Below are 26084 nucleotides of genomic sequence, written 5' to 3'. Positions count from 1 at the left end.
ACAGTGCATGTGCGCGGGCCGCTTTGATGTTTGATCGCGATCACTTTCGCGGCCGCAAGGCCGCTTGGCATAGCCAATAGGTCTCACTTTTGGGACCTTATAAATATAAGTATTTAGTTATGCAACTGTTGCATGGCTAAACATTTATAAGGTCCCAAAGGCGAGACCTATTGGCTATGCCAATGCTTGTTATCCTTATGTCCTTGGTTTTAGGACATGCACCTAAAATATGTGAAATTGTTTCGCACCATCTTTGCAGTATCTACAAGTTGCAAATGTACGATTTCTTCCCCTAGTGATGGTTTCTCTAGTATATAGAACATTTGCTCTCAACATCAGCACAGCTATGTATTGATTTTCTTTTATTTTATTATGTTTGCTGATCCTAAAATTTGAGGCTGGATTACTTGCTAAGTATTTTATACCATCACCTTGGACAGGGAGATTTGCCCATTTCTCAAATTCCTCTTTCCTCCAATCATATGTTGCTACCAAATTTATTTCATGACTCAGAAATCTACTGTCTAAAATGTTGAGTTTGTGTGTTTTGATGATGCTATCAATTTTTTCATTGATTACTTCTCATGCATACATGAATGAATGAGTTATGTACAGATCTGGAGCTTCCATGAGATATAATAAGTTATTAACTTTGTTCAGACCAATTGTCGTACATAACTTTGGTATACTGAGGCCCCCAAAGAATCTTTTCGAATACAGGAGACCATCACATGTGTATGCAGGTAGGTGTAGAAAATGTTTGACATACTTTTTAATTGTTTGATCCAGAATGTTTAAAGTTTTAGCTTCTGTTCCTGTAATTTCCAGTTTAAATGACAGTTTAGGGATCAAATATTGACACCATATATCTATTTTCTGTGTGGGCTTAAGTGGTAGATTGTCGAGTTTTTGAGCCCAGTCAACAAGAACCTCATTAATTGTGTAGCGCGCGTGCAGCCCCGGACATTTAAGGGCATCACAGACCTGTTATTGCTCGATCTCGTGTGGCTGAACGCCACTTGTCCCTCTAAGAAGTTGGACGCAAACCGCTGGGGGTCGCGTAACTAGTTAACATGGAGGAGTCTCATTCGTTATCGGAATTAACCAGACAAATCGTTCCACCAATTAAAAACGGCCATGCACCACCACCCACAGAATCGAGAAAGAGCTATCAATCTGTCAATCCTTTCCGTGTCCGGGCCGGGTGAGGTTTCCCGTGTTGAGTCAAATTAAGCCACATGCTCCACTCCTGGTGGTGCCCTTCCGTCAATTCCTTTAAGTTTCAGCTTTGCAACCATACTCCCCCGGAACCCAAAGACTTTGGTTTCCCGGAAGCTGCTCGGCGGGTAATGGGAATAACACCGTCAGATCGCTAGTCGGCATCGTTTATGGTCGGAACTAAGACGGTATCTGATCATCTTCGAACCTCCGACTTTCGTTCTTGATGAATGAAAACATTCTTGGCAAATGCTTTCGCTTTGGTTCGTCTTGCGCCGGTCTAAGAATTTTACCTCTAGCGGCACAATACGAATGCCCCCAGCCGTCCCTCTTAATCATGGCCCCAGTTCCGAAAACCAACAAAATAGAACCGGAGTCCTATTCCATTATTCCTAGCTGAAGTATTCAGGCGACCGGCCTGCTTTGAACACTCTAATTTTCTCAAAGTAAACGCTTCGGACCGAAGGACACTCAGTCAAGAGCATCAAGGGGGCGCCGAGAGGCAGGGGCTGGGACATGCGGTAGCTCGCCTCGCGGCGGACCGCCAGCTCGATCTCAAGATCCAACTACAAGCTTTTTAACTGCAGCAACTTTAATATATGCTATTGGAGCTGGAATTACCGCGGCTGCTAGCACCAGACTTGCCCTTCAATTGATCCTCGTTAAAGGATTTAAAGTGTACTCATTCCAATTACAGGGCCTCGAAAAAGTCCTGTATTGCTATTTTTCGTCACCACCTCCCCGAGTCGGGAGTGGGTAATTTGCGCGCCTGCTGCCTTCCTTGGATGTGGTAGCCGTTTCTCAGGTTCCCTCTTCGGAATCGAACCCTGATTCCCCGTTACCCGTGGTCACCATAGTAGGCACAGAAAGTACCATCGAAAGTTGATAGGACAGACATCCGAATGTATCGTCGCCATCACGGGGACTTGCGATCGGCCCGAGGTTATCTAGAGTCACCAAAGCAGCCGGGCGAGCCCGGATTGGTCTTGGTCTGATAAATGCACGCATCCCGGGAGGTCAGCGCTCGTCGACATGTATTAGCTCTAGAATTACCACAGTTATCCAAGTAACAGATGGAGCGATCAAAGGAACCATAACTGATTTAATGAGCCATTCGCAGTTTCACTGTACCGGCCGTGTGTACTTACATGTGCATGGCTTAATCTTTGAGACAAGCATATTCTTCTGGCAGGATCGACCAGGTAGCCGCACCTGCTGACGGGGTGGGTTCGGGGGGCCGCGTGCCTATCTCCCCGACCGGACAACCTTCGCGCACACCTCCCTCTTGGGAGCCTGCTGGGAGAAGGAGCCCACCCGCCTGAGCGAGAGGGCTCGCTGAAGGGGTGGAGAGGTGCAGTCACATGGGTACCGGCAGTCCCAGCCATCTTCCCCGGAAGGGAGAGGCGAGCCGAGGCGCAGCCTGAGCGAGACACAGGGGTACCGGAGCCTGGCAGCAGTGGCACCCCTCGAAATGGTCGTTCTGAGCTGCTATGGAAATGTGCAGGACGGAGAGGAGTGACAGCGTGGCACACGGGGCCCACGAACCTGCTGGGCAGCAGCATCCGAGGGCCTGGCGCCACCCGACCCCTTCCGCTCGGGTCAGACCACTGGGGGCACGAGCTGCCGTGGCCACTCGGCCTTCGCTCTGCTGGGTAGGGTGAACGGCCTCCCGCCAGGCAGCAGGCCCTCGAGTCAGACGGTCGATGTGGGGAGGAAGCTCCTTGCTTGAAACAACAGCCAAGGATGGCCAAGCAGTCCATCCCTAAAACGGACCGAGAGGTCTGACTGACCCTCTCCCTAGTAATCCGGAGGAAAATGACCCCCCTTTCTTGTAATCCGTGCACACGAGGTGACAGAGGGGATCAAAGGTGCGAATGTACCCGACCTCCTGGAGCCCTCGCTGGGATCAGGGAGGCAAATGATCCCTCATCGGGACTTCCAGGCAATCTGGTCGCCCCATTGGAAAGCATTGCGTGCGACCAAATGGCCGAGGGGAAAGGTGCGACAAGATGGCTGGGACCGAAAGGACTCCCATCTGCCCGCCCCGAGTCTTCGCGGTAGGGCTCCCGCCTGCCCACGCAGGGTTCGGGGGCTCTGCTTCACATGAGTACCCCCACTTTTTGCTGGTGTTTCACTGTTTTTCGACCTTAGTCTCGCTGTGGCCCTGCTAATCAGGACCCCAGCCTAGCTGCTTCCTCTCTAAAATGGTTTCCATGTACATTAGGTACATTTCTAATTGTATTCTGGAGTGCATTATAAGTCCCTAGTATATGGTATACTATGCACCCAGGGCATAGGTACCTCAGAGGCCTACCAGGGGCTGAAGCATGTATTATGCCACCCCTGGGAAGCACTTCAAAATGACACCACAGGTCTGCTACTGCAGCCTGGGTAAGGTGGTGCATGAACCCCTTACTGTAGTATAGGCTAACTATATCACTACCATTGCACACACATATAAAACCTATAAGTCACTCCTGAAGGCAGAGTGCTTGGTTTTTATGTGAGAGGGTGCCCCTGCATGAGCAGATCCCCTCTGCAGCATTCGGAGTACCTCCTCTGATGCTGTTTGTGGTGCAGCCTGACCATATACTCTTAAGTGCATTATAACCTCACGGTAAATGCTAACTTTGGACTGGCTGCACAGAAACATGCTGTGTTTGGTATCAAACACTTTGGAATACTACCCCCCCCGCGCCAGTTCTGGCGGCGGGGGTAGTATTCCACACTTCTAGAGGGAGAGACATGTACACACTGGTATGACCGGTAAAGACTTTCTACAGCACTGGTATCACAAAATGGATGCCACTGCCACAGACACGGGTCTGGCCTCCTGCTGCTGACCGAAACTCCGGCAGGGGAGGCCTGAACAATAGATTTCCTGTCACAGGGAGGTGTAACCACCTCCCCAGACAGGCAGATGTGTATTGGGGCTGGGCGGGAGCACTCTCTGGTGCTTTGAAGTCCTTCACTGGGGGCACACTTGGTGTCCCTGTGCATAGTCCAGTTCAAACCGGTTGCAGGGGCTACCTGCCCCTGCTCTGGCCCAAACCCTCCCATAGGTGGGTCCCCAGAGTATGTCCAACCCCCTATCTTAGTATAAGTATATGAACCCAGTCCTTGAGACTTAAGATTACCCTGGATGAAACTCTGCAACATATATCCTGGACCTTCGACTTTCTATTTCAACTAGAAGACGGGAGAAATCTCCCTTGGGGTCAAGGAGTGACACCCCTGCTTGGCAGGCACCAAAGAAGCAACTGTCCGGTCTGCAACTCTGAAGCTCCCGCCGGACGCCGAAGTCTTTGAATCACCAGAGGTGGATTTCCAGACTTCCCTGAGGCTACCCTGAGTCCACAGCAAAGCTGAGGCCCATGGCTATCGTGGGTGATGTGGAAATGTGACCCCTAGACACGGTGAACTTTTGCCGGTACACCATCTTCCTGGTCCTCCTCGAAGTTGTGCTTTGGGCTCCGAGTAGCCCCAGCCTTGGGCACCTACTGCACTGAAGATCTCTGGCCTCCACTCCAGTTTCCAGTGGGACTGCTCGAGGCTCCTTCGCGATCGCAAGCCCGTTGGCTAGTGGATCCCCACGAAGGCAACTCCTTTTTTGCTTGGGCTTTCCTGGTTGCTCCAGACGTGCCCTGACTTACCCTTGCTGGGTGAGTCCCCCAGACCTTGCTGGTCTGCACCGATGTCTTTTTTCTATTTCCACTTGACTTGCCGTTGCCAAGGCTTGTTGAATCCATTCTGGTCGCCGACACTGCAGCACTCGACAGACTTCGTGGGACAGCTCGAATCCAGCTCCTAGTCATCGTCGACGCCTCTTGGACCCTGTGGCTAAAGAGTCAAGACACCCGTCAACTCACCTGAAGCACCCGACATCTGTGGGGATTGGACTATCGTGCCCCTGGTCACTGGTAAGTGACCCAGACTCTGTCCCCTCTGCTTTCAGGTTCCTTCCATCCTCAATCCAGGCTTGGATCTCTTCGGACACTTCTCCTCTTCACGGCAGCAGCACTTCTTTGCCAGCTTCCATTGAAAATGACGCCGCGACCCGACACCAAAAGACACCTATGCACCCGGCTTCCCTGGGTGGGGTAACACGAGTACTCCAGTGCTCCCATGGGTGTTGGTCCTAGACACCTCTAAGTCCAAAAGGGTTCGCTTGTAGTCATCCTCTAAGTGCCCTTAACTTGTAATTTTCCAACCGCGACTTTCCCCATAGAAGTCAACGGCGATTCGCGCCTGTGTACTAACACCGCACGCGTCCCCCGTGGTTCCCCTACGTCACTACCTTGGGTGGTTCCTTGGGGCCCAAACGCTTCTAGAGGCTCTAGGCCTTGTGTTTAGTTCAGTCGTGGTTCTTATACCACTTTATTTTAAATTGTTTCATCTTCATACATATATTTTGAATATATACCTGGTTTGGTTGTCCTTTCATTTGGTTAGTCAAGAAATTATAGACTGGTAAAACAAGCTGCTTTACATTCCTTCAAGACTTAGCCTGAAGGCTGCTCTCCATAGCTACCACTAGGATAGCTTTCAATTAAGGTTGTCTTTAACCTATCACCATAAGGGGTTGTTTGGACTGGTACAGGGTGCCCATTTTAATTAGTGGACAGCATATACCAGGCCAACTTCTCACAGGGACCCTGGCTGGGCTTCAGGCACGGAGAGGACCACCGGAGCTCTCGGGCCCAGACGCCCAGCAAAGACTGCCCGGGACCCATGGAGTCCGTCCCTGGCACTTTGCCACGCCGTGGGCCAGAGGAGGAAGCCCCCGGACGGAGGGGAGGTGTTGTCCGGGCATAGCCCATCTGGTCCCCGGCAAAGAACCGCCAGCCCGGGAGGGGTGTTCCGGCATACCCTACCCCTACTAATCCAGAGGAAAGCTACCCCTCTTTCTGGGAATCCGTGCTCACCGCGAGACTCAGGGGACCCTGGGTGCCAACGTGCCCGACCTCCTGGAGCCCTGGCTGGGATCCAGGAGGCAAACGAGCCCTCATCGGGACTTCCGGGGCAGCCCGGCCATCTGGTCGCCCCATTGAAAAGCATTGCGTGCAACCAGATGGCCGAGGGGAAAGGAGCAACCAGATGGCCGGGACTGAAAGGACTCCCATCTGCCCGCCCCGAGCCTTCGCGGTAGGTCTCCCGTCCGCCCACTCAGGGCTCGGGGTCTCCGGTTCCCGGGGGGGGCTCGGGGACCCTGGCTGGGCCTCAGGCACGGGGAGGACCGCTGGAGCTCTCAGGCCCGGACGCCCGGAGAAGGACTGCCCGGGACCCATGGAGCCCATCCTGGGCACTTTGCCATGCCGTGGGCCGTAGGAGGGAGCCTCCGGACGGAGGGGAGGTTTTGTCTGGGCATAGCCCATCTGGTCCCCGGCAGAGACCCTGGGCGCGAACGTGCCCGACCTCCTGCAGCCCTCGCTGGGATCCGGGAGGCAAATGAGCCCTCATCTGGACTTCCGGGGCAGCCCAGCCATCTGGTCGCCCCATTGGAAAGCATTGCGTGCGACCATGTGGCCAAGGGGCAAGGTGCGACCAGATTGCCAGGACTGAAAGGACTCCCACGCAGGGCTCGGGGGCTCCGCGGCCCGGGGACCCCGGCTGGGCCTCAGGCATGGGGAGGACCACCGAAGCTCTTGGGCCCGGATGCCCGGGGGGGACTGCCAGGGACCCAGGAGCCCATCCCAGGAACCTTGCCACGCCATGGGCTGGAGGAGGGAGCCCCCGGACGAAGTGGAGGTGTTGTCCGGGTATAGCCCATCTGGTGCCCGGCAGAGAACCGCCAGCCCGGGAGGGGTGTTCCGGCATACCCTACCCCTACTAATCCGGAGGAAAAGCTACCCCTCTTTCTGGGAACCTGTGCGCACCGCAAGACTCAGGGGACCCTGGGCACGAACGTGCCCGACCTCCTGGAGCCCTGGCTGGGATCCAAAAACAAATGAGACCTAATCGGGACTTCCGGGGCAGCCCGGCCATCTGGTCGCCCTATTGGAAAGCATTGTGTGCAAGCAGATGGCCGAGGGGAAAGGTGCGACCAGATGGCCGGGACCGAAAGGACTCCCATCTGCCCGCCCGAGCTTTCGCGGTAGGGCTCCCGCCTGCCCACGCAGGGCTCGGTGGCTCTGCGTCCCGGGGACCCCGGCTGGGCCTCAGGCACGGGGAGGGCCACCGGAGCTCTCGGGCCCGGACGCCTGGGGGAGGACTGACAGGGATCCATGGAGCCCGTCCCAGGAACTTTGCCACGCCATCGGCCGGAGGAGGGAGCCCCCGGACGGAGAGGATAGCTCATCTGGTCCCCAGCAAAGAACCGCCAGCCAGGGAGGGGTGTTGCGGCATACCCTGCTCCTACTAATCCAGAGGAAGGCTACTCCCCTGTCTGGGAACCTGTGCGCACAGCTAGACTCAGGGGACCCTAGGCCCGACCTCCTGGAGCCCTGGCTGGGATCCGAGAGGCAAATGAGCCCCCATCGGGACTTCCAGGGCAGCCCCATTGGAAAGCATTGTGTGCGACCAAATGGCCGAGGGGAAAGGTGCAACCAGATGGTCGGGACCGAAAGGACACCCATCTGCCCACCCCGAGCAATAGCGGTAGGGCTCCCACCTGCCCGTGCAGTTCTCCGAGGCTCTGCACCAGGGACCCTTGTCCCGGGCAGATGGACATTTGGCAGGCCGCAGGATGGGGGCTCCCACACCCCAGGCCCTGGCCGAAACCCAGGCCCCAAGGCCGGTCCCTGCTTCTCAACCCAGCCAGGCCAGGGAGATCGGGGAGCCTGCCCGGACACGAGGGACTCCTTTCCTGGGCACACGGACCCTCGGGACGTGCGCTCGTTTTCCACACATTTTTTCCGTAATTACGCGTAGAGGCCTTACGCCAATTCTATGTCCGGACCGGAGGCTCCGATTATGCTTCTCATTTTCCTTGCTTTATTACGGTAGCCAATAAAAAACAATCTTTTTTATTCAACATATTATGGTAAACCACAAATCCCATGAGCACCTTGTACTCCATAACCATAGAGACTGATCCCATATAATGTCCAACCGAGGCACACACGTCCTCTTTCTTTGCTGCTCCGCAGCCAGTTAAGTGCCTCTCCCTTACTACTTTTGTCTGCTCTAATGGTGTATGGGTTGCGGGACACCGCGTTGTATTTAGCACATTTATGCGTATGTTAGATGCTCGCTGATGGTGTATTACTATCGTTGTCCTGCTGTGTTGTGCGTTTGATGGTGGGCATGGGATCGCGCGTTAGCGCTCTTGCGAGCTTGCTGCTGATGCGTACCTGAAGCTTGTGGTAGTCGCAGCTCCGAACCCGCTCGTCCGCTTCCCCTGCAGTGCCGCCTCCGTTCGAGGGCGCGATCGGGAGGGAGCGCGTCAACCTCCCCGACCGGGCGCGAGTCGCCCGCGTCTTTGACTAAGTGGAGCGGGAGTTTGGGATTTCAAGGACCGCGCGTTAGGATCACGCTAGGTCCTGTTTCTATTGCTGACGGGCGGCCGACACCGCGCATGCGCGGCGGCCATCTTTACTTTCAAATCTTTCACCGCGATCGTTTCAATACCGATTAGAGCGGGAAACAAGCATTTTTGAATCCTAAAGCCCGTACATTTGTGACCCGGTGATGCCCAAAGCTTGTTGGTGCTGCGGGCTGTATAGCTCTGCATAGGCACTGCCTAGAGAGGTTTTGATACAGGCAGGCCCTCCCTTCACTCCTGAATTCATTTGTTTGGCTGTATAGCCTGGCTTGCCTGGGGTTGTGCCTCTCTCCCTTTACGCCTCAGTAATATTTAAAGCAATTAACTGGTATCATCCACCCTACCATGACGGATTACTGCTATGAGGATGATGATTACCATAAAGAGCCGTCTGGCTCCTTCGAACAGGACCTTGTGGAGGCCCTGGATGCTGGTGTGCAGCAGTCTCTGAATTCTGCCCTGGTGCGGGCTATTGCTCCCCTTAAGCGGCACCTAAATAAGTATGCCATTCAGCAAGGATGGATCCCGGCCTCGTCCGGGCGAAAGAAGGCTAAAGAGGCCAAAGCGGCCAACCCTCACGCTGAGGATTTTGCAAGACTCTCCAAGGCTTTCGCCAATGATCATGCGTATGTCTCAAGAGCAGACCCATCGGAGTCTACAACAGCGATCAAGGTGACACCTCACCCTCTCCCAACACTGATACGGAATCGGTGAGGAAGTGAGCCCTAAGCCGGCGAAGAGGCTCAGGAAGGAGCATCATACTGAACCGTCATAACCCAAGGTGTTGACCTTTGAGCCAACGGACAATGTCCACCCCAACTCTACGGCGTGGCTCCCGCCGTAGGAAGTGGCGGACTACGTCCAGTCCCACCTCCGCCAACCTTTTAATAAAGACGTCAGGGCCCGGCTGCGGTCGGAGTGTCCCAGACTGGATCTGGCGGCGCGAGTCGCAGAAACACCTGAGGTGGATCCGACGATGCTCACGTACCTCAAAAAATACGCAAAGGACCCTAAAAAAGGCATAGACCGCGCTTGGCGGTCATGCCAAGATAAGTTACTAGATCTCTCAGGGCCTCTAACAAAAATCGTGGAGATGGGATACCAGGCTAAGGAATCCGGAACACCGATAAGCCCGGATGCCCTCATTGGTTGGGCGCAAAGGGCGGTGTGCCTGTTAGGCAACGCCAATTGCGCCATGTCCAGCGAGAGGAGGAGGTCAATTCTCCTCAAGCTGGACCCTAAATTGGCTGAACTATTCTCATCAGAGGCAGGTCCTGTGGCCTAAGGTCTCCTCTTCTGCCAGCCTTAACCAAATTTGTAGCCACTTTTAGTGGCCTGGACAAGGCTCAGGAGTCTCTTCGTTGAGCCTTCAAACCGGTTTTCACCAGGGCCGGACAAAGTCGAGGGTGGTCGTTCGGCCGAGGAAACAACCAAGGCGCCCACGTGGCCAGCATCACCACAAAGGTGGTTACCACGATAACTCCGCCGGCAACCCAAACTTCTACCCTTCACGAAGGGCCAGAAATCGGTTCCGCAGGGGACGTTTCGGGGGCAACCGTGGAAATCATCAGGATGCAGGATCTACAGATGAGAATCATTCCATGTTCAGAAGTGGTATTGGGGGGTCGTTTTCAGTTATTTCAACAACAATGGTGCGCCCTCTCGCAAGATCCTTGGGTCTTGGAGACGGTGCAGGGATACAAGCTGGAGATGCACGAGACTCCCTCCCAAACACTCCGCCCCGCTCCCAACTAGCTAGTTTTTCCCAACTAGATAAGACTTTTATCTCAGAAGAGATAAATGCCCTCCTGCAAAAAGGGGCGATCACGGTCACTCAATGTCACCCTCAGGGTTTCCTCAGCAATGTATTCCTGGTCGAGAAGAAAGGGGGCGGGTCCAGGTTGGTCCTGAATCTCAAGGAGTTCAATGGGTGGATCGTCTACCGCCATTTCAAAATGGAAGGCGTCCACCTGCTATGTGATCTTCTACAAGAAGTGGACTGGATGGTCCGGTTGGACCTGAAAGACGCGTATTTATCCGTTCCATCTACGCCCCGCATCGGCGTTTCCTCCAGTTTCTCTGGCAAGGCGTGTATTACGAATATACGGTCCTTCCCTTCGGACTTTCGTCAGCACCCTGGTGCTTCACGAAACTCCTTCGCCCAGTAATAGAATCCCAGCGCGCGCGAGGGGTGCGACTGATCGTCTATCTAGACGACATCATTCTCATGGCACAGTCCTCTCAACTGGCAGTCACGCATCTGGAGTGGTCCATTCTTCTTCTTCAGAGCCTGGGATTTGTGAATTCCCAGAAATCAGTCCTGACCCCTACGCAATCCATAGAGTTTCAAGAGTTTCAAGTGGATTCCCGTAGCTGCCAGCTTCTCCTGCCCTCATACAAGATCAGAGCAATCAAGAGAGAGTTGAAATCGATTGAGAGCAGGCAGATTGTGACCTTGAGGTCCATTGCCCGAGTAGTGGGGTTACTGGCCTCTTCGATTCAGGCAATCTTCCCAGGCCCCCTTCACTACCGCGCGCTGAAACGCTTGAAGATCCAGCATCTCCGCAAAGGCCTCGGTTATGCCGAACAGATTCCTCTTTCAGAGGACGCGAGGTAGGAGATGTTATGGTGGTTAGATCACATGGAGTCATGGAATGGGAGAGCCATCTTCGGCTCGAAACCCGAGGTGGTGATCGAATCGGACGCCAGCCGTTGGGGCTGGGGGGCTCGCTGCGGTCCAATCTCGACAGGGGTCCGCTGGTCTTCGGAGGAGCTCTCTCTCCATATCAATTGCCTGGAGTTGCTGGCAGGGTCGTTCGCCATCCGCAGTCTTTCTCCACAGAAGACAGACTGTTGCATCCTGTTGCGGATGGACAACGTATCGGTGGTTCGATAAGTGAACAAGCTGGGAGGTACGAGGTCCCGTATTCTAGCGGAAATTGCCAAGGATTTTTGGCACTACTGTCTGCAACACAGACTGTCGGTAGTGGCGGAGTATCTCCTGGGGCGCAAGAACGAGTTGGCCGATAGGCACTCCCGTTACCTACGGGATTACAGCGACTGGCGGTTACACCCTTGAGTTTTCCAGATGCTGAACCTCCTCTGGGGTTCTTGTCAGTTGGATCTATTTGCGTCACGTCTGAACAAACAGCTTTCAGAGTTCTACAGCTGGCGCCCGGACCCGGAGGCTCTGGCCTCGGATGCGTTTCTCCAGACATGGCCCCAAGTCCTTTGTTATGCGTTCCCGCCTTTTGTCATGATCACCAGGGTCCTGGCCCAAACCAGGCGACAACGGGCGGAACTGGTGTTAGTAACACCTTTGTGGAGAGCACAGGCATGGTTTCCGATGGTGTTGGGAATGTCTTGTGCTGTACCGGTCCTCCTCCCTCAGAGATGGAATCTGTTGCTGGATCCTCACAAGACCCCTCACCCTCTAATAGATGCAGGTCAGCTGCCACTAGTGGCGTGGCGAGTTTCCGGGACAGATGGGGCGTCCCTGGCCTTTTGGCAGACGCTGCTGAATTCATCAAACAAGCATGGTCATCTAATACCCACAAGCTGTATTCGTCAGCATGGAACAAATGGTGTAGCTGGTGTGTTCGACGGGATATCGATCCCACTACAGCAGATGTCTCCATGGTCATGAATTTCCTAGCCTCTTTCGCTTCCTCGGGCTCTGTGTATAGGACAGTCAATAACTTTCGGTCAGCGATTTCGGCAGGGCATGCTCAGCTTGAGGGCAAGCCTGTGGGGGAGCAGCCCTTGGTTTGTAAATTACTTAAGAGGTATTAGGATGGTCAAACCACCATGTCCAAAATATTAATTCCTGTGGGATGTGTCAGTAGTTCTCCGGTTCTTAGAAACTTGGCCGGCGAACAAGTATCTATCGCGTAAGCAGCTTTCAGCCAAGTCAGCTATGCTTTTATGTCTAGTCTCTTGCAAAAGAGTTTCTGACATCAGAGCTTTAGACCTGGTTGATCGTCGATTCTCCCCGGAAGGGGTCACTTTTAATATTTCTAGACACACCAAGTGTAACTCTACCTTGATGTCTTATCCAATGTTTCCAGAGAACCCCAAGTTATGTGTGGTGCAATGCCTAAAAGCGTACGAGGTAAGTAACTCTGAATTTTGTTCTGATATGCAAGGTCAACTGTTTATTGCATTGCAAAAGCCTTTCAGGCCAGTGGCTTCAGCCACCTTAGCAAGATGGGTGCGTTGGCTCATGAATGAGGCAGGCATTGATATATCTAAATTTAGTGCCCCTTCTGTTCGAGGCGCAATGGCCTCTAAATCCTTTTCATTGGGAGTAAGCCTCTCTGACATCATGAATACCGTTGACTGGTCAACGGAATCTACATTCAAATCTTTCTATTACAAACCGATTGTGGATGTTGCATCAGTGGTGGTGGCTCAGCTTTAAACAAGCATAATCGGAGCCTCCGGTCCTGACATAGAATTACAAATTTGCGAACATTCGTGACAAGAATTTTCAATTCTATTAAGGACAACGGAGGCGAGGATTATCCCACCCAGCAGTTATGGTTTTACTTATGTGACTCATAAATGTCAAAGTACGATTAATGTATGTTTTACGCTCTAATGACATTATGTTGGTTATTTCCCCCCCCCCCTATTGCATGATTTGCTGTTGGCACATAGTTCGGGGTGACCGTTATTACGGGTTTTTTCTTCTTTTGTTTCAGATTCAAATGGCAAGTGAGGTTCGCTCATGTTGGCTTTGGTCTATCTCGGAGAGTGATCCTTTTCCACGAAGGTGGTGTATCCTCTTCAGAGTTATCGAACAGAAGCATCTCAAGATTTACTGTTGGTCTTCGGGATCTTTGGTCCTTCTAAAGTGTTTCATCACGGTCTGCGTGCAAGAAAGTGCTAAGTGGACAATGTTGGACTTACCTGTTGCAGTTTCGCAAAGAAAGAGGACGTGTGTGCCTCGGTTAAACATTATATGGGATCAGTCTCTATGGTTATGGAGTACAAGGTGCTCATGGGATTTGTGGTTTACTACAATATGTTGAATAAAAAAAGATCTTTTTTTATTGGCTGCTGTAATAAAGCAAGGAAAATGAGAAGCATAATCCTTGCCTCTGTTGTCCTTAATAGAATTGAAAATTCTTGTCAAGAATGTTCGCAAATTTTTTATTCCGCCCAGCCCTACTCTGTATTACCTAACTGTAGTGGTAAGATGACCGCCTGCCGGTGCTCGCAGAGCAGTCCCTCTTCAGTGTTGTGTGCTCCCTCGCCTCTGTAGCAATGTTGCCAGATTGGGCTATTTCCCGCACAATTGGGCGACAGCAGGGAGACTTTCTCCGGACCTCGACCTCTCTGTGGTCTGTTTGGCCTGGTGCCCTGTCCAGTCACCACACCACCTCACCTGTCGTCCAGCACCCTCAGCTTGCCCTCAGTCGGGACCGTCAGTCAGCTCTGGCAGGCTCATAGCCTAGGCTATACTTGCTGCCTGCGCTGCTGCGCAGTGCACCTCGATGGGCCTGGGCCCTGCGGCTGCCTGGTAGGAAAATCACAGGTCAGGCTAAGGCTTTAGTTTCAAGTTGTGCCTTGCGCGCTGGCTAAGGCTGTAATCAGACCGGCCGCAGCCGCAATCCGCATTGATCCCGCGGCTGAAGGAGGCCAAACAAGAGCTTGGTGAGTGAGAGTCCCGGTCTGAGTGCTCCCCCCCACCCCCCAGGCAAAGCAGTGGTCCGGAGTGGACTCTGTTGTCTCAATCACACTGTCACACATGAGGTCGAACTCGGCACTGAGAGAGACTCAATGAGTCTCTAGTGTTTGACACAATAGTGTGACAGCACAGTGAGGGAGTGTTGGTTTACCACCACCACACCACTTGGTTAATCCTCGGCTCTCGTCTGGATTATGGAGCCTTCATCACCAGTTCGCACTTTGCACAACACGCGTGTACCGGGCTGGCTGGCCTGCCTGTGTGAATGAATGAATGAATGAAAGGAAACTTATAAACGCGCTACTTAGCCCGGAGGCATCAAGGCGCCTAACCAAAACAGTTCAATAGTAAGGCAGATCATGTCTAAGCGTAGGCCTTGGCGAAAAGCCATGTCTTAAGGGCCTTCCTAAAAGCCAGCGCCGAGGGGAGAGATCTTATCTCCAAGGGCAAGGAGTTCCACTGCTTGGGAGCAAGAGTTGAAAAGGCTCTACCTCCCCACTTAGCTTTGCGTATCCTGGGCACTAAAAGCAAGAACTTGTTGGACGACCGGAGAGTTCTAGAGGGTGTGTAGGGGACCAGCAGATCCTTCACGCCTCCGGACCGATTAGTTGCCAGGGCTCTGTAAATCAGAGTCAGGGACTTGAAGGATATCCTGGCCTCAATTGGGAGCCAGTGTAGGGTCCTTCTTGCCGTATGAGCTGAGGCCCGTTTGGGCAGGTCCAAGACCAGTCTAGCGGCAGCATTCTGCACTATTTGGAGACGGGTTACCAGGCCGTTGTTAATGCCTAAATAAAGAGCATTACAATAGTCGAGTCTGGAACCTATCAGTGCCAGGACAATTTGTTTCCTGGCCTGGAAAGACAAATAGTGCCTGATCCTCCGTAAGGTGTTTATGAGGCCCCAGCAGGTGGAGATGGTCCTCTTTACCTGTTGATCCATCCTCAAGAGGGGATCGATCAAAACACCTAGGTTTTTGGCCAGAGTCGTCGGTATGGGGCACACCCCCATAGTGGAAGGCCACCAATCAGCCGACCAAAGATCCTCCTTTCCCCCGAACACCAGAATCTCTGTCTTTTCTCCATTGAGCTTCAATGAATTACAAACCATCCATTGAGCGACTGCCTTCATACAGTTTTTAAAATTAGAGGCAGCCAAGATAGCAGGTTGGGTAAAAGACAGCAGAATCTGTGTATCGTCGGCATAAGAAATTACCTCCATCCCAAAAGATCTAATGAGCCTGGCAAGTGGGGTGTGTCTGTGTGCAGTGCACCTCCACAGTCTGCTGCCTGCCACAAGAAGTCGCGACCCGGCCCCAGCCTTCAATCCTTGAGTAGCTGGCCTGGCTGGCAGCTGCCTTCAACTTCAGGAATCCGGACGCCTGTAGTGGCCCAGGACGCCCAGTTCAGTTGACTGACTGTGTCCTGCTGCCCGGCCCCTAATCTAAGTAAGTGACACTTCATTTTGTACCTTGCCTAGGTTGAGATTCATGATGCCACAGAGCAGAGGGTGTGTGTGCACTGACCGATGTGCGTCGTTCCCAGAATTCCAGGTCATAACTCTGTTCCCATATTATCCTCTGCCAAACAATTTTTCCAGTTGTCTTTGTCCTTTCACTTTCCCTCCCTGCAGTCTCAATACACCTACCTCACAGCCCCTGGCCCCCTGTGCACATCTGCTGTTACAAACTCTCCTCACAGAGATATGCTATACATGGAGTCAGTCAGAAACTCCACCTGCAAGCATAACTCATTTTCGAGTAGTCTTGCTTCAGTCTCTCGCTGTTGTCAACATACACACTCTTCTGCCCTTCCCACTCCACGAGTGGCACTCTCTCCTGTAATTCACGTGCAATGCTCAGGAATCTAGGCACTGGGCCTCTGCTCCTGCATTGCTGCTCAAGTCCTCAGTCCACAGACGTGCCCGTGCTGCCTCTGCCTACTCTCAGGGAACCATGTCTATTTCTTTTCAGTGGTGTAAATGGGAAGGTGAGGGGCAGGCATGTGGAATGCATGTGTGGATGTGAAAGCATGGAACTGCCTTCGATGTGTTTTTAGTGCCTTTTTCCATGGGACACGTGTGTTAATTGTGCCAAATCATTAAAGGGAAAATATGTTAATTGCATTTTTTTTTAAATTGAAAATAATGGTTGGTAGTTTTTTGAAACAGTTGAAAAGCAGGTGTTGTGTTTTGGTAAAATTATTCCTTCCTAAAATAGAAGGCATTGAAGTTACAGCTTTAGCACGTGGGGGGGAATAACCTACTTAGTCAGTAACCTAGTTAGTCAGTATGCAAGTGACCTCATGGTGCGTGCCGTCACAGCCCATGATGTCACAATGTGTGGCATCACAGTAATTGACATCACGCGCAGTAACATCAGATAAGATCCCACACATTTGGTTTTAGTAGGTATATCATGAGTACATTAAGCACATTACGAGATTTAACAAATTGTGCTTTAGGCGTGTGGTGCAAAAGTGGCACAATCCCAATGCAAAATGTGGGGCTCAACAAATAGGACTACAATTGTTTTTCAAAACCTGCCATAAAGAAATTGGCAACAAGAAGCATGGTACTACATCTGTTATGCGTAATTGGTTGCAAAGTCTGCGTATTCTAATATTTTATGGGGCTAAGACATCTGTAGAGGTGCCCAGTAAATATCAGTGAATAATACTTGGTGAGAACTTTGGAGGTTAAAGTATTTGTCACAGAAATCTCTGCTTTGTGTAGTCCCAGATCTGAATCAATGTAGTGTAGGTTAATGTGTCTCTGGCAAAGCACATCATGTAATATGCAGATGACAGATTTTAATGTAGCTAGGTTAGTGAGCTAGTCACTGTGAGGACTGATCTTACAAGTGAGTAGCATTAAGGCAGGTGCCCAGTTAACTCCCTCCCACTAGCTGTATATTGAATAGAACGTTTATTTGTCCTTAAAATTGTTTCTGATGACTATTTCTGCATAATTTGAGACTTGCTACTTTGGGCTGGAACTGGTCTGCGTTGGGCTGGATTTGGGCTTATATTTGAGCGGCGTTGGGCTTGGGATGGGTCTCAAAATCTGGCAACACTGCTCTGTAGTGGTAAGATGGCCGCCTGCGGGTGCTCGCAGAGCAGTCCCTCTTTAGTGTCAGCTGCTCCCTCGGTTCTCTGCAGTGGTAAGATGGCCGCCTGTCGGTTCTCGCAGAGCAGTCCCTCATTAGTGTCAACTGCTCCCTCGGTTCTCTGTGACCTCTTTCCTAGTGTCCGGTGCTCATGGAGCAGTCCACCTTTAGTGTCAGCTGCTCCCTCGGTGCTCTGCAGTGGTAGGATGGCCGCCTGCCGGTGCTCACGGACGGTCCATCTTTAGTGTCAACTGCTCCCTCGGTTCTCTTTGACCTCATCCCTAGTGGTAAAGGTGGCCGCCTGCCGGTGCTCGCCGAGCAGTCCCTCTTTAGTGTCAGCTGCTCCCTCGGTTCTCTGTGACCTCTCTCTAGTGGTAAGATGGCAGCCTGCCGGTGCTCCCGGAGCGGTCCCTCTTCAGTGTCGGCAGCGCAGTGACTCACGCCGCCGCAGACCCATGCCTCTTGGTACGGTCCGCGCCCCCCTCCCCGGCCGCGGTGGTCTCTCCCTGGTGCTCCTCCATCTCTGCCTCCATTGTCTGCTGGACGCGGTGCGGGGCGAGGAGCTGCGGAGCCGGGGCCTGGGGCGGACACGGACCGAGCCAGGTGGGCACGGCCGAGGGGCGGGGCTCTGGAGGGTGAGAGCCAGGACGGGCGAGAGGGCGGAAGGGAGGGGTGCTGGGGAGATGAGGGTTGTGGGGTGAAAGGGCTGAAGGGAGGGATGATGAGGGATGGAGGGGGAGGGTGAAGAGGGATGGAGGGGGAGGGTGAAGAGGGATGGAGGGGGAGGGTGAAGAGGGATGGAGGGGGAGGGTGAAGAGAGATGGAGGAGGAGGGTGAAGAGAGATGGAGGAGGAGGAGGGTGAAGAGAGATGGAGGAGGAGGGTGAAGAGAGATGGAGGAGGAGGGTGAAGAGAGATGGAGGAGGGGGAGGGTGACGATGGATGGAGGAGGGTTGTGGGGTGAAAGGGCTGAAGGGAGGGATGATGAGGGGAGGGTTTAGAGGGATGGAGGAGGAGTGTGATGGGGATGAAGGGTGAAGAGGGATGGAGGAGGAGTGTCATGAAGAGGAAGGGTAATGAGGGATGGAGGAGTGTGATGGGGACGAAGGGTGATGAGGGATGGAGGAGTGTGATGGGATGGAGGAGTGTGATGGGAGGAGTGTGATGGGATGGAGGAGTGTGATGGGATGAAGGGTGATGAGTGATGGAGATGGGGTGTGTTGAGGGATGGAGGAGGAGTGTGATGGGATGAAGGGTGTGATGGGATGGAGGAGTGTGATGGGATGGAGGAGTGTGATGGGATGGAGGAGTGTGATGGGATGAAGGGTGTTGAGGGATGGAGGAGTGTGATGGGATGAAGGGTGATGAGTGATGGAGATGGGGTGTGTTGAGGGATGGAGGAGGAGTGTGATGGGATGAAGGGTGTTGAGGGATGGAGGAGTGTGATGGGATGAAGGGTGTTGAGGGATGGAGGAGTGTGATGGGATGAAGGGTGTTGAGGGATGGAGGAGTGTGATGGGATGAAGGGTGTTGAGAGATGGAGGAGTGTGATGGGATGAAGGGTGTTGAGAGATGGAGGAGTGTGATGGGATGAAGGGTGTTGAGAGATGGAGGAGTGTGATGGGAAGAAGGGTGATGAGGGATGGAGGAGTGTGATGTGGATGAAGGGTGATGAGGGATGGAGGAGGAGGAGTGTGATAGGGTGATGAGGGATGGAGGAGGAGCGTGATGGGATGAAGGGTGATGAGGGATGTAGATGGGGGTGATGAGGGATGGAGGAGGAGCGTGATGGGATGAAGGGTGATGAGGGATGTAGATGGGGGTGATGAGGGATGGAGGAGTGTGATAGGGATGAAGGGTTATGAGGGAAGTAGATGGGGTGATGAGGGATGGAGGAGTGTGATTGGGATGAAGGGTGATGAGGGATGGAGGAGGAGTGTGATGGGGTGAAGGGTGATGAGGGTTGGAGATGGGGTGATGAGGGATGGAGGAGTGTGATGGGAATGAAGGGTGATGAGGGATGGGGGAGGAGTGTGATGGGGGTGAAGGGTGATGGAGATGGGGTGATTAGGGATGGAGGAGAAGTGTGATGGGGATGGAGGGTGCTGTAGATGGGGTGATGAGGGATGGAGGAGTGTGATGGGAATGAAGGGTGATGGAGATGGGGTGATTAGGGATGGAGGAGGAGGGTGATTAGGGATGGTGATGGGGTTGATGAGGGATGGAGATGGGGTGATGAAGGGTGAGGTATGAAGATGGGGGGATGAGGGGTGATGGAGATGGGGTGATGAGGGAGATGAGAGAGGAGGGTGAGGACAGGCGATAGGACTGAAGGAGGAGGGATGGGGATTGAGGGTGGAGAGGTGGTGAGGGGATAAAGGAGGAGGCTCGATGGGTGTGAGGGGGGGGGAGTATGGGGAGGTGTGAACGCTTCTCGAGGAGGGGAGGGCGCGCTGAAGGCTGGGGTGGGACAGTAGGTGAGGGAGGGGGCGTGGGTGGCGGGAGATCAGCAGAGATGTCAGAGGAGGGAGGCTGGATTTGTGGAGGGGGTGGGCTGGTAAAGAGGAGGGGGTGGATTAGAGGTGTGAGATACGAGAGGGTTTAGATAAGTGGACGCGCGGGGAGACCAGAGGTTGATGGGGGGGGGGGGGAGGAGGGGTCTCAAATGTACGAGAATAACACCGGGGGGGGGCGGAGGATCAATCGCCCGAGGGGGCGGCATCCGTAAGGGAGGGTTGGGAATGAGATGGGTAACGGGTCCGAGGAGGGAGGCAGGTTTGCAGGCCCCAGCGAGGGGGGCGGTAGTTGGGTGAAGGTGCCAGCGGAGGGGTAGGAAGCATGGGTGGAGGGGCGGGAGGGTAGGTAGCATGGTTTTAGGGGTAGGAAGCATCGGTGCAGGGGTGGGAGGGTAGAGGCATCGGTGCAGGGGTGGCAGGGTAGGAAGCATGGTTTGAGGGGTAGGCAGCATCGGTGGGAGGGTAGGAAGCATCAGTGGGGGGTAGAAAGCATGGTTGGAGGGTAGGAAACATGGGTGGAGGGGTGGGAGGGCCTCGTACCGCGGGAAGGGGCTGGGGGGATGCACAGACAGCAGGCTCCAAGGTAACGGGCTCGGCAGTGGCGGCGCCGCTGATCCCAGGCGCCTCTGCAGCGACGCAGGCGGCGCTTTGTTTCACTCTATAAATACCAACGCTCCGGGGTTAACTTCTATTGCACCGCCTTGGTTCCAGTTAGTCCGTTATTGGATGTTAAAGCCTGCAGTGGTCGCATCTCCCTACACACTAGCACTGTAGCGGCCTGCTCAGCCCCTCACACCCCCCTTGCATCCATCCATGCATGCCCTGCACCTCCAGCCCACGCATCCCCTGTGTCCAAGGCCCATCCACCCCACCCCTGCATCCATGCATGCCCTGCACGGCACCTCCAGCCCACGTATCCCCTGTGTCCAAGGCCCATTCACCCCTGCATCCACGCCTTGCACTGTACCTCCAGCCCACGCATCCCCTGCCCAAGGCCCATCCACAGTCTGCACTGTACCTCCAGCCCACGCATCCCCTGTGTCCAAGGCCCATCCACCCCTGCATCCACGCCCTGCACTGTACCTCCAGCCCACGCATCCCCTGTGTCCAAGGCCCATCCACCCCTGCATCCACGCCCTGCACTGTACCTCCAGCCCACGCATCCCCTGTGTCCAAGGCCCATCCACCCCTGCATCCACCCCCTGCACTGTACCTCCAGCCCACGCATCCCCTGTGTCCAAGGCCCATCCACCCCTGCATCCACGCCCTGCACTGTACCTCCAGCCCACGCATCCCCTGTGTCCAAGGCCCATCCACCCCTGCATCCACGCCCTGCACTTTACCTCCAGCCCACGCATCCCCTGTGTCCAAGGCCCATCCACCCCTGCATCCACGCCCTGCACTTTACCTCCAGCCCACGCGTCCCCTGTGTCCAAGGCCCATCCACCCCTGCATCCACGCCCTGCACTGTACCTCCAGCCCACGCATCCCCTGTGTCCAAGGCCCATCCACCCCTGCCTCCACGCCCTGCACTGTACCTCCAGCCCACGCATCCCCTGGGTCCAAGGCCCATCCACCCCTGCATCCACGCCCTGCACTGTACCTCCAGCCCACGCATCCCCTGGGTCCAAGGCCCATCCACCCCTGCATCCACACCCAGCACTATGCCTCCAGCCCACGCATCCCCTGTGTCCACGGCCCAGCCACCCCTGCATCCACGCCCTGCACGGTACCTCCAGCCCACGCATCCCCTGTGTCCAAGGCCCATCCACGCCCTGCACTATACCTCCAGCCCACGCATCCCCTGTGTCCAAGGCCCATCCACCCCACCATCCTCTGCCCTGCACCTCCAGCCCACGCATCCCGTGTGTCCAAGGCCCATCCACCCCACCCCTACATCCATGCATTCTCTGCCCTGCACCTCCAGCCCACGCATCCCCTGTGTCCAAGGCCCATCCACCCCCGCATCCACATCTATGCATTCCCTGCACTGTACCTCCAGCCCTCGCAACTCCCGTGTTCAAGGCCCATCCACCCCCACATCCACACCCACATCCACACCCAGCACTGTACCTCCAGCCCACGCATCCCCTGTGTCCAAGGCCCATCCACCCCTGCATCCACGCCCTGCACAGTACCTCCAGCCCACGCATCCCCTGTGTCCAAGGCCCATCCACCCCTGCATCCACGCCCTGCACTGTACCTCCAGCCCACGCATCCCCTGTGTCCAAGGCCCATCCACCCCTGCCTCCACGCCCTGCACTGTACCTCCAGCCCACGCATCCCCTGGGTCCAAGGCCCATCCACCCCTGCATCCACGCCCTGCACTGTACCTCCAGCCCACGCATCCCCTGGGTCCAAGGCCCATCCACCCCTGCATCCACGCCCTGCACTGTACCTCCAGCCCACGCATCCCCTGTGTCCAAGGCCCATCCACCCCTGCATCCACGCCCTGCACTTTACCTCCAGCCCACGCATCCCCTGGCCAAGGCCCATCCACACTCTGCACTGTACCTCCAGCTCACGCATCCCCTGTGTCCAAGGCCCATCTACCCCTGCATCCACGCCCTGCACCGTACCTCCAGCCCACGCATCCCCTGTGTCCAAGGCCCATCCACCCCTGCATCCACGCCCTGCACTGTACCTCCAGCCCACGCATCCCCTGCCCAAGGCCCATCCACCCCTGCATCCACGCCCTGCACCGTACCTCCAGCCCACGCATCCCCTGTGTCTCCAAGGCCCATCCACCCCTGCATCCACACCCTGCACTATGCCTCCAGCCCACGCATCCCCTGTGTCCACGGCCCATCCACCCCTGCATCCACGCCCTGCACGGTACCTCCAGCCCACGCATCCCCTGTGTCCAAGGCCCATCCACGCCCTGCACTGTACCTCCAGCCCACGCATCCCCTGTGTCCAAGGCCCATCCACCCCACCATCCTCTGCCCTGCTCCTCCAGCCCACGCATCCCGTGTGTCCAAGGCCCATCCACCCCCGCATCCACATCTATGCATTCCCTGCACTGTACCTCCAGCCCTCGCAACTCCCGTGTTCAAGGCCCATCCACCCCCAGCACTGTACCTCCAGCCCACGCATCCCCTGTGTCCAAGGCCCATCCACCCCTGCATCCACGCCCTGCACTGTACCTCCAGCCCACGCATCCCCTGTGTCCAAGGCACATCCACCCCCGCATCCACATCTATGCATTCCCTGCACTGTACCTCCAGCCCTCGCAACTCCCGTGTTCAAGGCCCATCCACCCCCAGCACTGTACCTCCAGCCCACGCATCCCCTGTGTCCAAGGCCCATCCACCCCTGCATCCACGCCCTGCACTGTACCTCCAGCCCACGCATCCCCTGTGTCCAAGGCCCATCCACCCCTGCATCCACGCCCTGCACTGTACCTCCAGCCCACGCATCCCCTGTGTCCAAGGCCCATCCACCCCTGCATCCACGCCCTGCACTGTACCTCCAGCCCACGCATCCCCTGGGTCCAAGGCCCATCCACCCCTGCATCCACACCCTGCACTGTACCTCCAGCCCATGCATCCCCTGGGTCCAAGGCCCATCCACCCCTGCATCCACGCCCTGCACTGTACCTCCAGCCCACGCATCCCCTGTGTCCAAGGCCCATCCACCCCTGCATCCACGCCCTGCACTGTACCTCCAGCCCACGCATCCCCTGTGTCCAAGGCCCATCCACCCCTGCATCCACGCCCTGCACTTTACCTCCAGCCCACGCATCCCCTGGCCAAGGCCCATCCACGCCCTGCACTGTACCTCCAGCCCACGCATCCCCTGTGTCCAAGGCCCATCCACCCCTGCATCCACGCCCTGCACTGTACCTCCAGCCCACGCATCCCCTGTGTCCAAGGCCCATCCACCCCCACATCCAGCACTATGCCTCCAGCCCACGCATCCCCTGTGTCCAAGGCCCATCCACCCCTGCATCCACGCCCTGCACTGTACCTCCAGCCCACGCATCCCCTGCCCAAGGCCCATCCACGCTCTGCACTGTACCTCCAGCCCACGCATCCCCTGTGTCCAAGGCCCATCCACCCCTGCATCCACGCCTTGCACTGTACCTCCAGCCCACGCATCCCCTGCCCAAGGCCCATCCACAGTCTGCACTGTACCTCCAGCCCACGCATCCCCTGTGTCCAAGGCCCATCCACCCCTGAATCCACGCCCTGCACTGTACCTCCAGCCCACGCATCCCCTGCCCAAGGCCCATCCACCCCTGCATCCACGCCCTGCACCGTACCTCCAGCCCACGCATCCCCTGTGTCCAAGGCCCATCCACCCCTGCATCCACGCCCTGCACTGTACCTCCAGCCCACGCATCCCCTGCCCAAGGCCCATCCACCCCTGCATCCACGCCCTGCACTGTACCTCCAGCCCACGCATCCCCTGTGTCCAAGGCCCATCCACCCCTGCATCCACGCCCTGCACTGTACCTCCAGCCCACGCATCCCGTGTCCAAGGCCCATCCACCCCTGCATCCACGCCCTGCACCGTACCTCCAGCCCACGCATCCCCTGTGTCCAAGGCCCATCCACCCCTGCATCCACGCCCTGCACTGTACCTCCAGCCCACGCATCCCCTGTGTCCAAGGCCCATCCACCCCCGCATCCACGCCCTGCACTGTACCTCCAGCCCACGCATCCCCTGTGTCCAAGGCCCATCCACGCTCTGCACTGTACCTCCAGCCCACGCATCCCCTGTGTCCAAGGCCCATTCACCCCTGCATCCACGCCTTGCACTGTACCTCCAGCCCACGCATCCCCTGCCCAAGGCCCATCCACAGTCTGCACTGTACCTCCAGCTCACGCATCCCCTGTGTCCAAGGCCCATCCACGCCCTGCACTTCCAGCCCACGCATCCCTGCCCAAGGCCCATCCACCCCTGCATCCACGCCCTGCACTGTACCTCCAGCCCACGCATCCCCTGTGTCCAAGGCCCATCCACCCCTGCATTCACGCCCTGCACTGTACCTCCAGCCCACTCATCCCCTGTCCAAGGCCCATCCACGCTCTGCACTGTACCTCCAGCCCACGCATCCCCTGTGTCCAAGGCCCATCCACACCGTGCACTATACCTCCAGCCCACGCATCCCCTGTGTCCAAGGCCCATCCACACCGTGCACTGTACCTCCAGCCCACGCATCCCCTGTGTCCAAGGCCCATCCACCCCTGCATCCACGCCCTGCACTGTACCTCCAGCCCACGCATCCCCTGTGTCCAAGGCCCATCCACCCCTGCATCCATGCCCTGCACTGTACCTCCAGCCCACGCATCCCCTGTCCAAGGACCATTCCCTGTACTCCTCCACTGTACCCAGCAGCCTCCTCGGCCACTTGTGCTGTCCCAAGTTCTTGTAGCCCATGTTCCCAACCTCAGCTGTCTGTGGAACTTTGCAATGTAAACACTGCAAACTTTGCATCTTTGGGCTCTGTTGATTGGCGATGAATCTTAGACTGCGGCTTTGACTAGTAATCATCATAATCTTAAAAGAGGAGAAAGCTTTCTATAAATCACTACGGCCGGCCGTTCCTCCAAAGAACTCTTTAAAGCTCTAAACGACTGTATTAATTCCAGCTTGTACTCCAAGCATACAGGCATCTCAAGCCTTATGCAGTTCGATAGCCAACTATTTAGATGAGAAAATTAACTTGGTGTATGACAGATCTTCAGACAACTGAGGGACCGGATTCGAAAACTAATGCCAGAGGTGCTTCCAGTCTGGAGCGTTTTACTATTTTTATGACAGAACCCATCCAGACGGCTCTTGCGTGGGGAAATCTGGGTCTCCTATAGATATCTGTCCACCTAGGATATCAGCCTCTCTCTCCAAATTCGCGCACCTGTACTTTGCACGTTGTTTAATCTATCGATAACTATTGGGCAAACCCCCATAGCTTGGAAAGCTGCACAGGTGATCCCCATACAAAAGAACCCTAATGTGGGGTCTAATGATTTCAATAGCTATCGCCCTATTTCGCTGCTTCCCATATTGAGTGAGTTGCTGGAAGGCCAGATAAACGGGCAACGTAGGGTCTTTTAGAAGCAAATGA

The 26084-nt window shown here is 55.4% G+C and overlaps 1 protein-coding gene and 1 pseudogene across 2 annotated transcripts in view; one reads left to right on the top strand and one right to left on the bottom strand.

The window, feature by feature from the left end:
• Positions 1 to 867: 867 nt before the first annotated feature.
• On the bottom strand, positions 868 to 2420 carry LOC146813635 (18S ribosomal RNA; annotated as a pseudogene).
• A 15541-nt stretch (positions 2421 to 17961) lies between these two features.
• PEX39 (peroxisomal biogenesis factor 39) overlaps positions 17962 to 26084 on the top strand; it is a 40700-nt gene continuing 32577 nt past the window's right edge. The window contains exon 1 of one of the 2 annotated variants that reach the window (XM_085610112.1): positions 17962 to 18099. The gene's annotated coding sequence lies outside the window, so the exon portion shown is untranslated. Of the gene's footprint in view, positions 18132 to 26084 lie in introns of both variants that reach the window. The other variant, XM_085610113.1, reaches the window with a different exon arrangement.

The sequence above is a fragment of the Triturus cristatus genome, chromosome 6 (genome assembly GCF_964204655.1).
Source record: "Triturus cristatus chromosome 6, aTriCri1.1, whole genome shotgun sequence".
In the NCBI taxonomy this organism is placed as follows: domain Eukaryota; kingdom Metazoa; phylum Chordata; class Amphibia; order Caudata; family Salamandridae; genus Triturus; species Triturus cristatus.
This window is presented reverse-complemented; position numbering and strand designations above follow the sequence as displayed.